The following is a 13515-nucleotide window of genomic DNA, read 5'->3' as shown; positions in this document are numbered from 1 at the left end:
CTAAATATCATATAATGTATTATTTAATCAGTAAAGAATAGACATGTACAGAGAAGCAAAAAAAAACAAGTTTACACAAATAAAGAAAGTCCTGCTGTATTTCTGTACAATAAAGAAGTTTATGGCACATATAATTTAGGATTGTCAGTTTTCTTTTTTTTAAATAAGTGCAAATGACAAAACTCAGTTGAAAATACTGTAACCCATATTAACAAGATTTGTTTTTCACTAGTAAAGTTTTAAAAACAGATGCCTAATGATGAAATGATATGGGGTTTCTGAACATTGTGCTCTGATTTTGGCATGTTTTATTGTCTTGTTAGATAAATCATTTGTGACCAATGCACAGCTTCAAATTGGTGACATTAGTGTTGTGCTGTGTCCCTGTATGTCAGACCTGGGTAGAAGAGGTTTCTAGTTATAGGGAATCTTACAAAATGGGACATGCCACTAAGGTTAGATGTCAAAGCACCCAGCTGAAATTTATTTTTTCATACCCTTATATTCTGTCTGTGTAAAAAGATCCATCATCCAGGTTCTAGCATTATTTAGACAGCTTTCAAAAGATTCAACGAATATATTTCTATTCTTTTTACATGTGAAACAAGGATGGACCCAATATTTCAAAAATGTCTTAAATAATGGCAGTATGCTTTCAGAGACAAGCAGATCACTCTGTCAATCAGACCCCATTGCAAGCCATTTCTGGGCACAAGAATGACCATAAGTTCAATAAATGAATGGTTTAAGGCATGTCAATGTTTTATTTGCAGAATTCACATTGATGATAAAAAATATTTTCTAAGCATAAACACTGAAACTAGTTCACAGTCCCAGTTTTCTGCTTTCTCCAAAGGGAATGCATAAGAGAACTGTTTTTTATTATTAATATTAATATTATTATTATTAGACAGGGTTTATAAAGCACCAACATGGTATGCAGCGCTGTACATTAAATAGGGCTTGAAAATGACAGACAGATACAGACAGTGACACAGGAGGAGAGGACCTTGTGTCGTAGAGCTTACAATCTAGGAGATATTTCAGTTATTTGTTTGATCATGTATATATATATATAAAAATATACAAATACACAGACACACACATATATATTTAATAAAGTTGTGACTCTGTTCCAAGATGAGATATCTCTCAATTCAGAGTCTTTCCACAACCATAATTACCACATGCTATGTCTAACAGCTCTTCCTCTACTGTTATAATAAATGTATCTTGTGTTACAGTCCCTTAATTATCTCCATCAGCAATCAAACACTCTTCACATGTTACTTAGCAAATAATATCAAACTGATGTTCTGCCAAATCTAGTCCTGATTATAGTGATAGGAGTGTCATGTGACACCCCCTCCCTGCCTACAGCCAAGAAATCTACCAGTAAATACAAAAAAAATGTTTTTCTCTCAGAGCCTAAATTAATTTTGTAATGATTCCTACCACATTGTTATTCATGTGTTTCGGTAGGGTGTTGATTATTTTATTATGTACTATATTAAGAGCAGAGGAACATTTCGTTTTAAAAGGCTACTAGAAGCTTTCAAGGACTTCAAAATGTATTTACTAACTTGGTAGGCATTTGACCACAACTTTCATATCAACCACAGTTACTACAGATAGTCTGCTGGACCTAGTTCTTTCTAACAATGCAGAGCCTTTAACAAATGTGCATAAAAAAAAGAAAAGTTGGATAGCAGTGACCATGATGTGATTTCATTTAATGTAAGCTGTAAACAGGAAACAAAAACAGAAAAGATCAAAACATTTCATTTTAAGAAAAGTACCATTTCTGTGTTTGCAGATGACACCAAACTATGTAATGGAATTAAGTCCATCCAGGATGTCTATAATCTACAAGCAGACCTGGATGTACTGTTTCATTGGGCAGCCAAGTGGCAAATGACATTTAATATAGATAAAGGTAAAGTAATGCACTTGGAGCTAACGACATGCATGCTTCATACTGTCTAGGGGGAATACATTTGGGGGAGTAAGAAATGGAAAAGGATCTGGGGGTTCTGATGGATCATAGACTTAATAACAGCATGCAATGCCAAGCTGCAATATCTAAAGCTAGCAAATTACTTTCTTGTATTAAAAGAGGAATAGACTGCAGAGATGGAGACATTATCCTGCCCCTGTACAAAGCATTGGTCAGACCACATCTGGAATATGCAGTCTAGTTTTGGGCACCAGTTCAGAAAAAGGACTTTGTGGAGTTGGAGAAAGTGCAGAGAAGGGCAACTAAACTAATAAAAGGAATGAAGGAGCTCAGCTATGAGGAGAGATTAGCTGAACTGAATCTATTCTCCCTTGAGAAGAGACGTATAAGAGGGGATATGATCACCCTGTATAAATATATAAATGGTCCATATAGAGAACTTCCTTCCCAATTATTCACTTTGAGATCATTACAAAGAACAAGAGGCACTCTTTGCGTCTGGAGGAAAAGAAGTTTAAGCTCCGGATAAGGAAGGGATTCTTCACTGTAAGGTCTGTGAAAATGTGGAATCAGCTCCCTCAGGAAGAAGTTTCACCAACTACTATAGATTGCTTTAGGAAAAAGCTGGAAAAGCACAGAATATGACTGGATATTAGGGATTTAAAGTAAAGATAACAGAGGCTGTTGATCCAGGGAACATCCGATTGCCTCATGGAATCAGGACGGAAATTTTTTCTTCTGTTGAAGCAAATTGTACCAGGGTTTTTTTTGCCTTCCTCTGGACTAATTATGCCTTAAAGGGTTTAATATCTGGGATATGTTAATTTCCCTAGGGATTGAACTTGATGGGCTTATGTCTTTTTTCAACCTCACCTACTATGTAACCATGTAACCAAGAAACATTAGCCAGAGATTTTGGATTGCAAATTAGTATTTATAATATATATACAAATCATATATCTACATTTTGCTTTTGTATTGATGGATTTCTTTTTTTTTATTTTTTTTATTTTGGGTGGGATAAGACAGGCCTTTTTTATATTATATTTTCATAATAAGCTGCCATCACTGGTGATCAACTTTTCTAAACTCTAGCAAGATATGCAGAAAATAAGAAGTTATATACCTAGTATTTTTTTTAACCCAGCAACAGTGTTAAACATAAAAACTCTGTTCTATCACATTGAATACTAGGCATGTGCTGAAACCAAAGGACTATATAATCACATATAATTTTTTCAAACATGTGTCACCTGTTGTATTCAATCCTGCATTGTCATCAACAAGGAAAATGGTTGTTACTCCTACCTTTTTAAAACTATAATTTGTTTATGACTATGATCAAGTGTTTATTGTAAGATACTTCAAAAAGCTCCTGTTTTTTTCAGGTTTGCTGATACACTTTCAGGACTACAGCTTGTAATTGGTGTCCTTGCTGAAAGGTGAAGGATGATTGAGCATTCTCTGGAGAGTTCAGAATCAGCTTTTACTTTTATGCTTGAAGCTGGTATTTATAGCCCAAGTGTTAAAAAAAAAAAAGAAAAAAACTTTGTTCCAGATCTGTCATATGAATGCTTATAATTATAGTTTACCATTCTGTTTAGACAAAGGCTAACAAATTGAAAATGTAGCGCAAGCTTCATTTGTTTTGAGGTTTATCTGAAATTTGTGTTAGATGCCTGGACATGACACAGGTACCTAGGAATTGCTCAGGCAAATCAACCCCCCCCAATCACAGCTCTCCCTTCCCATACTCATCCCTGCTGACCATTCCGCCAACCACCATCTTTTCCCCCAATTATACAACCACACAAATTATGGGAAAATGGCCAGATGACCATTTATTAACAAAACCATAAAATAGGCATGAAATATTTTTAACTACATAATATATTAATCTTAATATATTAACATAAATATCTTAACATAACATTACCATAACATCTACCCTGAAAAACACCTTCCCCATCTCCTCAGGTTGCAGGTCCTTGAAGGCACTGCCCACTTCACAAACCCATAGGAAGGCTGCACCCTCATTTGTTTGCTCCCAGCCACAAGTTCACCTTCTGGCTCGGGAATACCACTTAATTCGTGGCCTCCTCTACTCCCTCCCTCCCTAAAATAGGGGGGCCCATTACCATCCACTAGGAGATACCACACCTGAGATGGCTCTCCCCACTTGGCAAACACAACTCCAAAGATGCCCCCCGAGGACCTCAACTGCCACCACACTTTCCTCCCTCACCAACTACCCCCAACCAAATTACAGTGCAGGACGGTGGGAAGTTTACACTCCTTTTTATTTCATTAACTGCTGCCCACTTCCTTTTCCTCCCAACTTTAAAACCTTCCTATTCTCCACCCCCCCCTAATAACTCCCCATCCACATTCCATCTAAACCCTTCCTCTGCCTGATCCCCTAGCCCCTGGTCATGCTGGCCCTCCTATTTTCTCTTTCCCCAGGCCTTTCTAACTCTTAATTTGCAGCTATTTCAAAAAAGCTTGAGGGCACACACAAAGAGGTGTCTGACCATTGCCTAAAACACATTTAACTGTATTATATTGGGGCAATTAATGTATTTTAAGCATTTACATAAATTGATGTGTATTGAATAATAGAACAATTAATTTGAGCCATTTTTATTATAGCTGACGTAAATTAGTAAATATGAGTACGCTGGGTAAATACCTATCCTGTTTCCGGAGTCACCAAACACTACGTTGAAAAGAAAGTCGGCTGGGAAACCATATTTCTAACTAGTACCCAGCTTATGTTCAGTGGCTCCTCATGTTCACTTCAACGTCATTAATATGTCATGCAGTGATATGTAGGTCCATGTGCTGAACTACTAAGCACAGTGGGGGTTGGGGAAATTAACACTTCTGGTTTGCAGAAGTCTTCACAAAGGGGTGTTCATCCCCACTAACAGTGGAAAAGTTCATATTCTTCTTTTTGATGGAAAAGATTTTGTCTTATTTTAGTTTTCTAAAAAGTAATAAAATCCTTTTATTCTTTTCAGCTTTTGCAATGATGTTATGTGGCATAGGCAGTGGAAGAGGAGATTATTTATCATCTGCTTTACTGAGCCTAATATAAATAATATTATGTGAGTTTTGGTTTTTGGATTTATTTTTGGTTTTAATTACTTATATCTTGTGTACACTATGCATTGTTTTAGCCTTATCTGTTAAGCTAGTTGTACTCTTGCAGTGAAATACTTGGTAGCATCTCCCTGTGGCAAGGAAATGAACAGGGGAGGCAATAAGGAGTATGGGTACCACTAACTCACGCCAGCTGTCAAATGTGTAGATGCTGGTTCTAAAAGAACCAGCACTGCGGTGTGGTGAGTGTTCGAGTGGCAGACTGGGTGCAAACCATGGAGAGCAGTTTGGGATCACTTGATTCACTAAACCTGCCCTAAATCTTCCATTATGAAAACTTGCCAACCTGCATCTAATTATGGCTTAGAATTTGTTAAAGAAGACAGTAAATGATCTACAAATCATCACAAGCAAAAAAAGTAAAATATGATGAAGGATTAAAATTACATTTATATAGGATAATATATACAAAATAATGTATTTATATAACCATTGCAGTAATATTGTTAAAAAGTTTTTGCATTCAAATTCAGTATAGTTTGTATTAGAGGTTGAACTCCTTGCCAAAGAGTTTACAATGCAAAATACATGTATAGGAACAATTTAACTGATTTAAATAGTTGTTATTCATCTCAACCATTCTTTTCTTTTGGCTACACGGGAAAGTTTTAGACGATTAATTTTGATACCAAAATCTCCTAACATTAATTTCTTTGTTTATATCACATTGCTTTTAATGTGAACTGCTACATAAGTGATTTTCAAAAGTGTAATCTCCCATGATCGCACAATGCTGCAATGTAATCACACAGCAGAAACTAATAACAATTTATCTTCTTTCTTCTCCTCCATGGAGGTCATTGGGAGTAAGAAATTATTCATTCAACAATTGCTAATATAAGGGATTTTTGTGTGATTTTCCTTTTCTGGTATACCACATGGGTTTTTTGTTTTGAGATTAATCTAAAAAATGGCCAAAAATATGCAGTAATAAATACAAAAAAGAAATTTAATATTTAGGATATTTTATGAAGCCCTGATTTTACAGTTAAAGCAAATAACACCATTGTTCCCTCTATCAAGTTTTCAGCTTTCTGTGTCACTTTGATGCTAATTTGGCTCATGAAAAACATAATCACAATCCAGACATCCTTTCTTTGCACTACCATTTTAGTAAAACGGCAAAGCCTCTCCTATAAAAGACTGCATTTTAGGTGGGTGTTCAATAGAAAACAGAAGATCAGTTTTGTTTTGTAGCCCCCTCCCCATCCAATACAAATACCATCTGTATACAATTTGCCCTCCAAACATTAAGAAAAAAACACTATTGTAATATTGCCATAATGGTGGACCTTTTTTTGCCATGAAAGGTCTGTTTTAAGACACCTAACCTGTGAACATGATTGGTTTATTTGCCTATGATCTGGTATTAACTAGTTTGTGTGGAATTACAAGAAAGTAGATTTGCAATGTTGTAAAAAGTCAAGTAACAAAGTTCTGGTAAACATTTCCTGACATACCTGTCTGCAATCATCTGTGATTCTGTGATTCCTTTGACGCAATAGGGTTTATTTACTAAAGGAATAAAGACTGTTCACTTAGCAAAGGGACTTGTAAGGGATTTTTCATTTGGCTTTGTAAATGAGATGACACTCTGCTGACTTCAAAGATCCATCCAATCATGTGCAAAGGAAAATTCTTGTTTTTTTGCACTCCTTGCATAGGTTTTCTTTACAAAGTCATTTCTCACCACATTCACTAAGTTAACTAAGTATCCCATGGGGGAATAATTCACCTTGGTAAGTGAACAGCCTAAAATCGTTAATAATAATAATCGGTAATTGTCTACTTTTTCAATTTTCATTTCAAATTTTTATTGCAATCATCGACTTTACTATACATTTTACTCCAGAGATCTTTAGTGATTAATACTAATTTTGTTTAATTACATGGTGTATGTTATATGTACCTACTTGTGTCTGTCTACACTCCAGTGGTTCTTAACAAAGGTACTGCAGAACCCTAGGGTTACGCCAGAGGTTGATAGGGGTCCCTATGGCTTCTCTGGTCAGGTACCACTGACACCAATGACCTTTTTGACTATCTGAAAGGGTGACGGTTTTCCCAATGGCCAACAATGTAGGATCCACACTTCCTACTGACAACCACAATAATGTCCTGTAAGCTGTGGATATAGTAGTTATAGCAGGGTTCCCAATAGACCTTAGCAATCAGGCTAAAAATGGAACCTTGAGATCCCATAATTACCATAACTTGGTGATAAGAATATTCTTTTACCTGGCTTTTTTTGCCAAGGGACTTTACATTGTGCTGATTATTGCATTTGAAAACTGAGTATAAATTGCTTCTTTGAAATAGCTGTAATTAGTGCTTGGTAAATATGGCAATCACAGCTTTCAATACTGAAAGTGGTTATCAGGCTAAACTGTTCATTGTCACTTTACAAAAAAATATGGTGAAACGGAAAAAAAATGATGACATTTCTGGTGAACAGCCTGTTTACCATTTGATAAGTCATCAGTATTTCACCAGTATCAATGAAGTAGGGAGCTGGCTCTTGGGAGAAGGCAAACCAATATAACATTGACTGAATGGGTGGATGGCACTATGTGGAAGTTAGTGGGTTTTCAGGCATTATGCATTTGCATACAGACTGCACTAGGTACTTCCCGGATGTGATATTGAACCTCCATAAATAAAAGTGTCAGTGGTATTGAGATCCAATGAATAAAAGTGGCAGGACAAGGACAGTATGGCTTGGGAAAGGGCTGGATGATGCTGAATGCCCTCCAGCCAGGAGTTGAGGGGGGCTCTTTCTAACTTACTGCAGCTTCTAATGCACAAGTATTGCTGCATAAAGAAATAAACAAATAGTTTACATGGAAGCAAATATACATCTCAATTTAATTAAGGCTGCAGTAGTTGTACAATAAAGCAGTTATATTACATTAAGTTGCATACATTAGCAAGAAGTGTTTGTGATTTTCAGCTGTCTTGAATGGCCAGGCTGGAATGACATAATATCTGCTCAGGAGTTTATTCACCCTGCAATGTACATTCTACAAAAGATTGCAAACAGACAGGTATGGTTCTGCAATAAAGATCCTTTCAGGTTTCCATTTTAAATGGGCAACTTCATTATGAACAAGTCAATCATTGTATTATCTGTATGATGTTATATGTGTGGTTATATGTGTATGTTATATTATATGTAATTGTAAGAACTCTTTTTGGTAGGGGTGATGCCCTGATCAAGAATATTCTAGACTATTTTAGCTCAGTGGTTGGTTGCCTCCTCCTGTTGCCAGAAAGGCTTCCTGGTTTGAGTATAGAAGGGGATGTTTATCCCATACCCAGTCACTTAGATTGGTGCCCAGTGAAGTGGGTTAAACAGGGATAAAACAGGGATAAAGTCCTGGCATAGTCCTGCTATGTATTTTTGTGGCAGAGGCAGATTGAGGGGTTGACTGTCAGGTAATCTAAAGAATAAAGATAGTGAGAGGCCTTTTTTCAAATTGGTATGTGATTCCTATGCCCTCCAGATCCTGTTCTGTTTGTCTTAACATCCTACAGCCTCGCACAGTATGGACCGACCTTGTGTGTTTGTGGCCCACAAAGTGAGAGAACCCCCAGAAATTCATCCACTCCTACAAGGATGAGTGCTACATAATCAAAGTAATTACACTGCTAATGTTTTAATTTCTCTTTATTACAAAATAGCAACTGACATTTTTAGATATATCATTATGCATAACTTTTGGTTGTTTCTACGATGTGAGAACATAACGATATATTATTAAAATATGTCTTTGTTGTGCCAGCTTTTAAAAGCAGTAGCAGAATGTATTCACACCATCCCACACTTCTGATATACTGACAGCCCTCACTAAAGAATAGTCAAGCTGGCTACATTGTGCTTTGACAAGGCAGGACAGGCTGCATGCATCAAAAAGATTTCATTTTCTGTGTGAAAATATCAGGTGATTGAGAAATAATTGATTAACATACATCATGGTTTTTAACCTTAAAATCTATATAAGCCAAATTATTTTCAAAGAAATAAGCACATGCCTCAAAGCACAAGCATATCTTGCATACTGTATGTCTTACTGATAATTATCTGATTTTATGGATTTATTTATTTTTTTAAATCAGAAATGGCTTTCTAAGCTTTGGAATAATCTGACCCGCTATCACATATTTCTTATTCCATTTACCAGCGTAATCCTAAACTAAATGGATTTCTTGTACAAAGCATATGTCGCTTTGTAGAACCAAGATCATTTCATTTCCCTCATCAACTTTTGTTTTCTCATAATGTATGTAGATTACCACTTGAAATGCAGAAGGAATGCATCCCAAAAGAACAATTTTCTTCTTTCTCTTTCTCAAGATTAGGAATCTTTAGAAGAGAGTAGTATTGTCTGTTTTTATGAGTTCATGGTAGAATCAAAAGAATGTCAACATTTTTCAAGCCAGATGGAAACTGTATACTTTACTAATACACTTTCGCATAAAAAATAAATAAAAGTGGTTAGTAAGCTGATTATATATATATATATATATATATATATATATATATACAGGGTATATGTACATAATGCGTCTGCATGTCTATGTTCTGAATAACAACAGTTGATCAAGTAACTCCATTTTTATGATTTATAATGTATTTTTTTATACTTTTCAAAGCAGAATTATAGTTTTCTTAACTTACAATAAAACCTGTCTTCTAATGACTTCATTGACCATGTGGTTATTATACATGCCCAAAAATATTGTAAAAAAATACTATTCTCTATATTTTACAGTGGAATAGTGCAAGGTAAAGTACTCTAGGTATAGCAGCAGCCATATTGCAGAATAGGAGTTGTGCATGTCAGAAATAAAGAATTATGTTTCTTGTTGTTATTTATCCTTACACTGTAGATTGTTTACAGATGAATCAGAGAATTAATGTAGTAACCTTTGAGAATCTTGAGGAAAGAATGATATCACATTAAAACACCAGTAAGAGGCATGGTAGCTTTTTTAAAGTTATATTGTTATTAGGTAAAAAAATGTAAATGACCTAATGTCCATACCCTTGACACAGTAATGTAATGTAAGCTTTAATGTAATCTCATGGGACTTCAACATATTTAAGTATCTGTATTTAACTCCCCCTTCACTGCTTACTAAGACACAGTAGAAAGAAGGATCTGTAAACACATCTAAAGTGTGGTGCTCCAAAACAGGTAGCAGAGCTCAAATATGCTAAGAACAAATACAGCATTCCCTTAGTTTATTAAGAAATGCTTATCGTTGATATAAAAATCAAGGCAATCTTCGGAAAAAGACAATCTTTAATCACTCTCCAAACTAATATGATCAATGGGTAAACAATACTAAACTCACTTTGTATAAGCAAAAAAATCTATAAGAGAATATGGGGAGTTTATTAATATGTTTTTTGGGGCACATTCTTAGTAACAAACATTTCCATCCAGCAATTTTTAAAGTATATTCATAAATGCCGTACTTTAAATTAAATAGTAGATAACTAAATGTATGTCATTACAAGATGATGTAAAGCTGTGGTGTATATCATATGCTGCTATTAAAACTGATCCTGTTATCCAGAAAAGTAGTGAATGGGAGACATGAGCCTATATGTTTTCTCAGGTCTGTAGTTTTTGGTGAAGTTAGTAGATCTCTGGAGGTACAGGTATATATATTTACACACTATAGCTTCACTGAGAATCCACACGAGCAGGGTGGGGCGGATTTCCTATACCATGAACCATGTTTTCACCTAACTGTACTAGTAATTGATGGTACGATTAATCTTTAGTTCTAAGGACGAGTGATTTAGAGTGTGTTCAGAGAAAGACTGTCAGCAGGCTGTGATACGAAGAAGACTGCAGAAATTAAGCGGGAGTGTATTGTCTGACCTTTTGTTGGTTTAGTTGAAATTGTTTGGCCTTTCATTGGTTCTTTGCTGACCCAGTAATCCTAGGTGGAAGGATATGGTATAGTTTGATCTTCTTGCATTGGAGGCAAAATCAATAGGCAGAGTGCCCTAAAATTGAATGTCCAGAATAAATCTGTTCAAACAGTATGTTTGCTAGGCTAAGCTAACATATATGATATGGCTATAGCATACCACAAAGTAATTTTATGATTAGAATAAGATATACTTGTCACTGATTAGATCTGGCAAAACAGCTTATACATCTCTATGCCAAACCTACCCTTGTCTGTGGAAGTGTGGCAAAAAAAGCACTAAAGGCCTTTTGGAGGGGGTCAGGGTGGACCCTATAGTACAAATATTGTGTTCTAAGACATAAGGGTTAATTTACTAAATTAATTAGAACCAATTACTTTGCAAAAGAATTCACAATGAATGCTTGCTGAGTTTAGTAAAAAAAAAAAAAAAAAAAAAGATTGTTTATTGCAATTTATCAATCATAGGCCAGAAACACTTTCTATAGTCATGTCACTAGCTGTCCCTCAAAGGGGTTCACGATCTAATGTCCCTACCATTATCATATGTCTTTAATATAGTCTAAGGTCAATTTTGGGGGGAAGCCAATTACCATAACTGCATGTTTTTGGCATGAAACTGGAGTACCCAGAGGAAACCCACGCAAACACAGGGAGAACATTTAAACTCCATGTAGATAGTGTCCTGGTCAAGATTCAAACCTGGGACCTAGCGCGTCAAAGGCCAGAGAGCTACCCTCTGAAGCACCATGCTGCCTTGTTATCTTAAGCCTTTACTTCTGTAGCAAGTTAACCTCAGTGACTACCATTTTGACTAACTTATTAGCATCTGAACCATTTGTTAAAGGCTATACAAAGAATATCTACTTAGAAAGTACGTTTGGAAATGTCATCTAGGTTTGACTGATTTTTGTCAACTTCGTAAACTTTGTTGTTTTTCCTTTGTATGTTTCTAACACCTGCATATTTATTTTCAGTAAAAATTGATTATTTAAATATTCAATAAATATAAAAGTTATTCACAGCTTTGCCTATATCAACTTCATGTTACCTGGCAAAAAATACTAACCAACAAATTACACCAACCAACTAAGTAACTACTGATTGCTTTTTAGGAAAACTAATAGAAAATTCAAACATTTATGATATAGAAACTTCATATAATTCCACACAATTTATTTTTTTAATATTGACATTCTATAGGAAAATACATGAACACATAGTAAATTTGAGAAGGAGATGGGCTGGGGATTTTAACTGAATGACCCCCCCCCCCTTTTTTTTTTTTTGCCTTTACCAATATCTTTTCCAGTACCGAGTGCTGTGTTTGAAATAAACAAATGAAACAGGTGCAGCTCACATCTGAATTTAAAATGCCCAACTTACATTTACTTTCTTTTCCTGTTTAATATGCACATATGGACTGGAACTAAACAGTAATAATCCCTTTGAGGTTTCCTCTGTATGGAATTATATCTAGCCTGCAAAGTGCATTGAATTTTTTAGTACCTTCACAGAAGACTTAAAGTAAACATGTGCAATGTGCCGATAAAGAAAAAAAAAGGCAAATACGTTCTATTAAATCTGCTTAATCCTATATATAGCAAGATACGCAAACAAGGGCCACTGCAGCAAAACCAAACCAAACATAACAAAAATTGTATAAACAACATGGTCCTAATACCATGAAACAGATAAAACAAGATATCAACCAAAAAAATAGTACACTTAGCAGAGAGTAGAACACAGGATAACATAAAAAATAAATGGCCTTATATAATTATTTAATGAGCAAGGGTATACAACCCCAGGACAGACAAGAAAAAGTCAGTGTGTGGTAAAGCTACATAAACGCTTGCATCCAATTGGAAGTCAGCTGTTTTTTTATGAAAAAAGATCTTTTTATTCCTAAATTGTTAAGCTGAATCCCAAGTTTCAGAACAGTTATAATTAAATATATGAAGAAATATATTTTGAATCCAGGTAATGCATAATTATATGCAGGCAAATTTGGTAGGCATGGTTAGTAAAATACATATATACATAATTTCAGTATGTTGGCATTATCTGGTTGTTAAAAATACAACATTTAGACAAAGGAAAGAGTTTGAAGAGCAAAGATGGGCGAATCTGCTTGGGTTTGACATGGGTGTTTAATTATGGCCCAAACCACATCCCTATGGTTTAATCTATAAACATGTTAGACAAATAAAGAACCAGAGTTCTTTGTATAACCTAAAAATATATTTTTATTATGATTCTATCTTTCTAGCCCCTGTGAAATAAGCCTTTATCAACTATCTTGTCATGCTGATATATCTTTAGATTAATTGACTAAAGGAATATATGCAATTTGTCTGGAAAAGTAAATTACTCTCCCCACAAAGGATACTTCAGTTAGCTTAGTGAATGAGATGATGCCCCATAGACATTCATCATCCAATTATGTG

At 35.2% G+C, this 13515-nt stretch overlaps 1 protein-coding gene across 1 annotated transcript in view; it reads right to left on the bottom strand.

The window, feature by feature from the left end:
• Positions 1 to 13515, bottom strand: part of LOC140331107 (cadherin-10-like) — a 245955-nt gene that overhangs the window by 135899 nt on the left and 96541 nt on the right. The gene's annotated exons all lie outside the window — the stretch shown is intronic.

Source organism: Pyxicephalus adspersus, chromosome 5 (genome assembly GCF_032062135.1).
Source record: "Pyxicephalus adspersus chromosome 5, UCB_Pads_2.0, whole genome shotgun sequence".
Classification (NCBI taxonomy): domain Eukaryota; kingdom Metazoa; phylum Chordata; class Amphibia; order Anura; family Pyxicephalidae; genus Pyxicephalus; species Pyxicephalus adspersus.
This window is presented reverse-complemented; position numbering and strand designations above follow the sequence as displayed.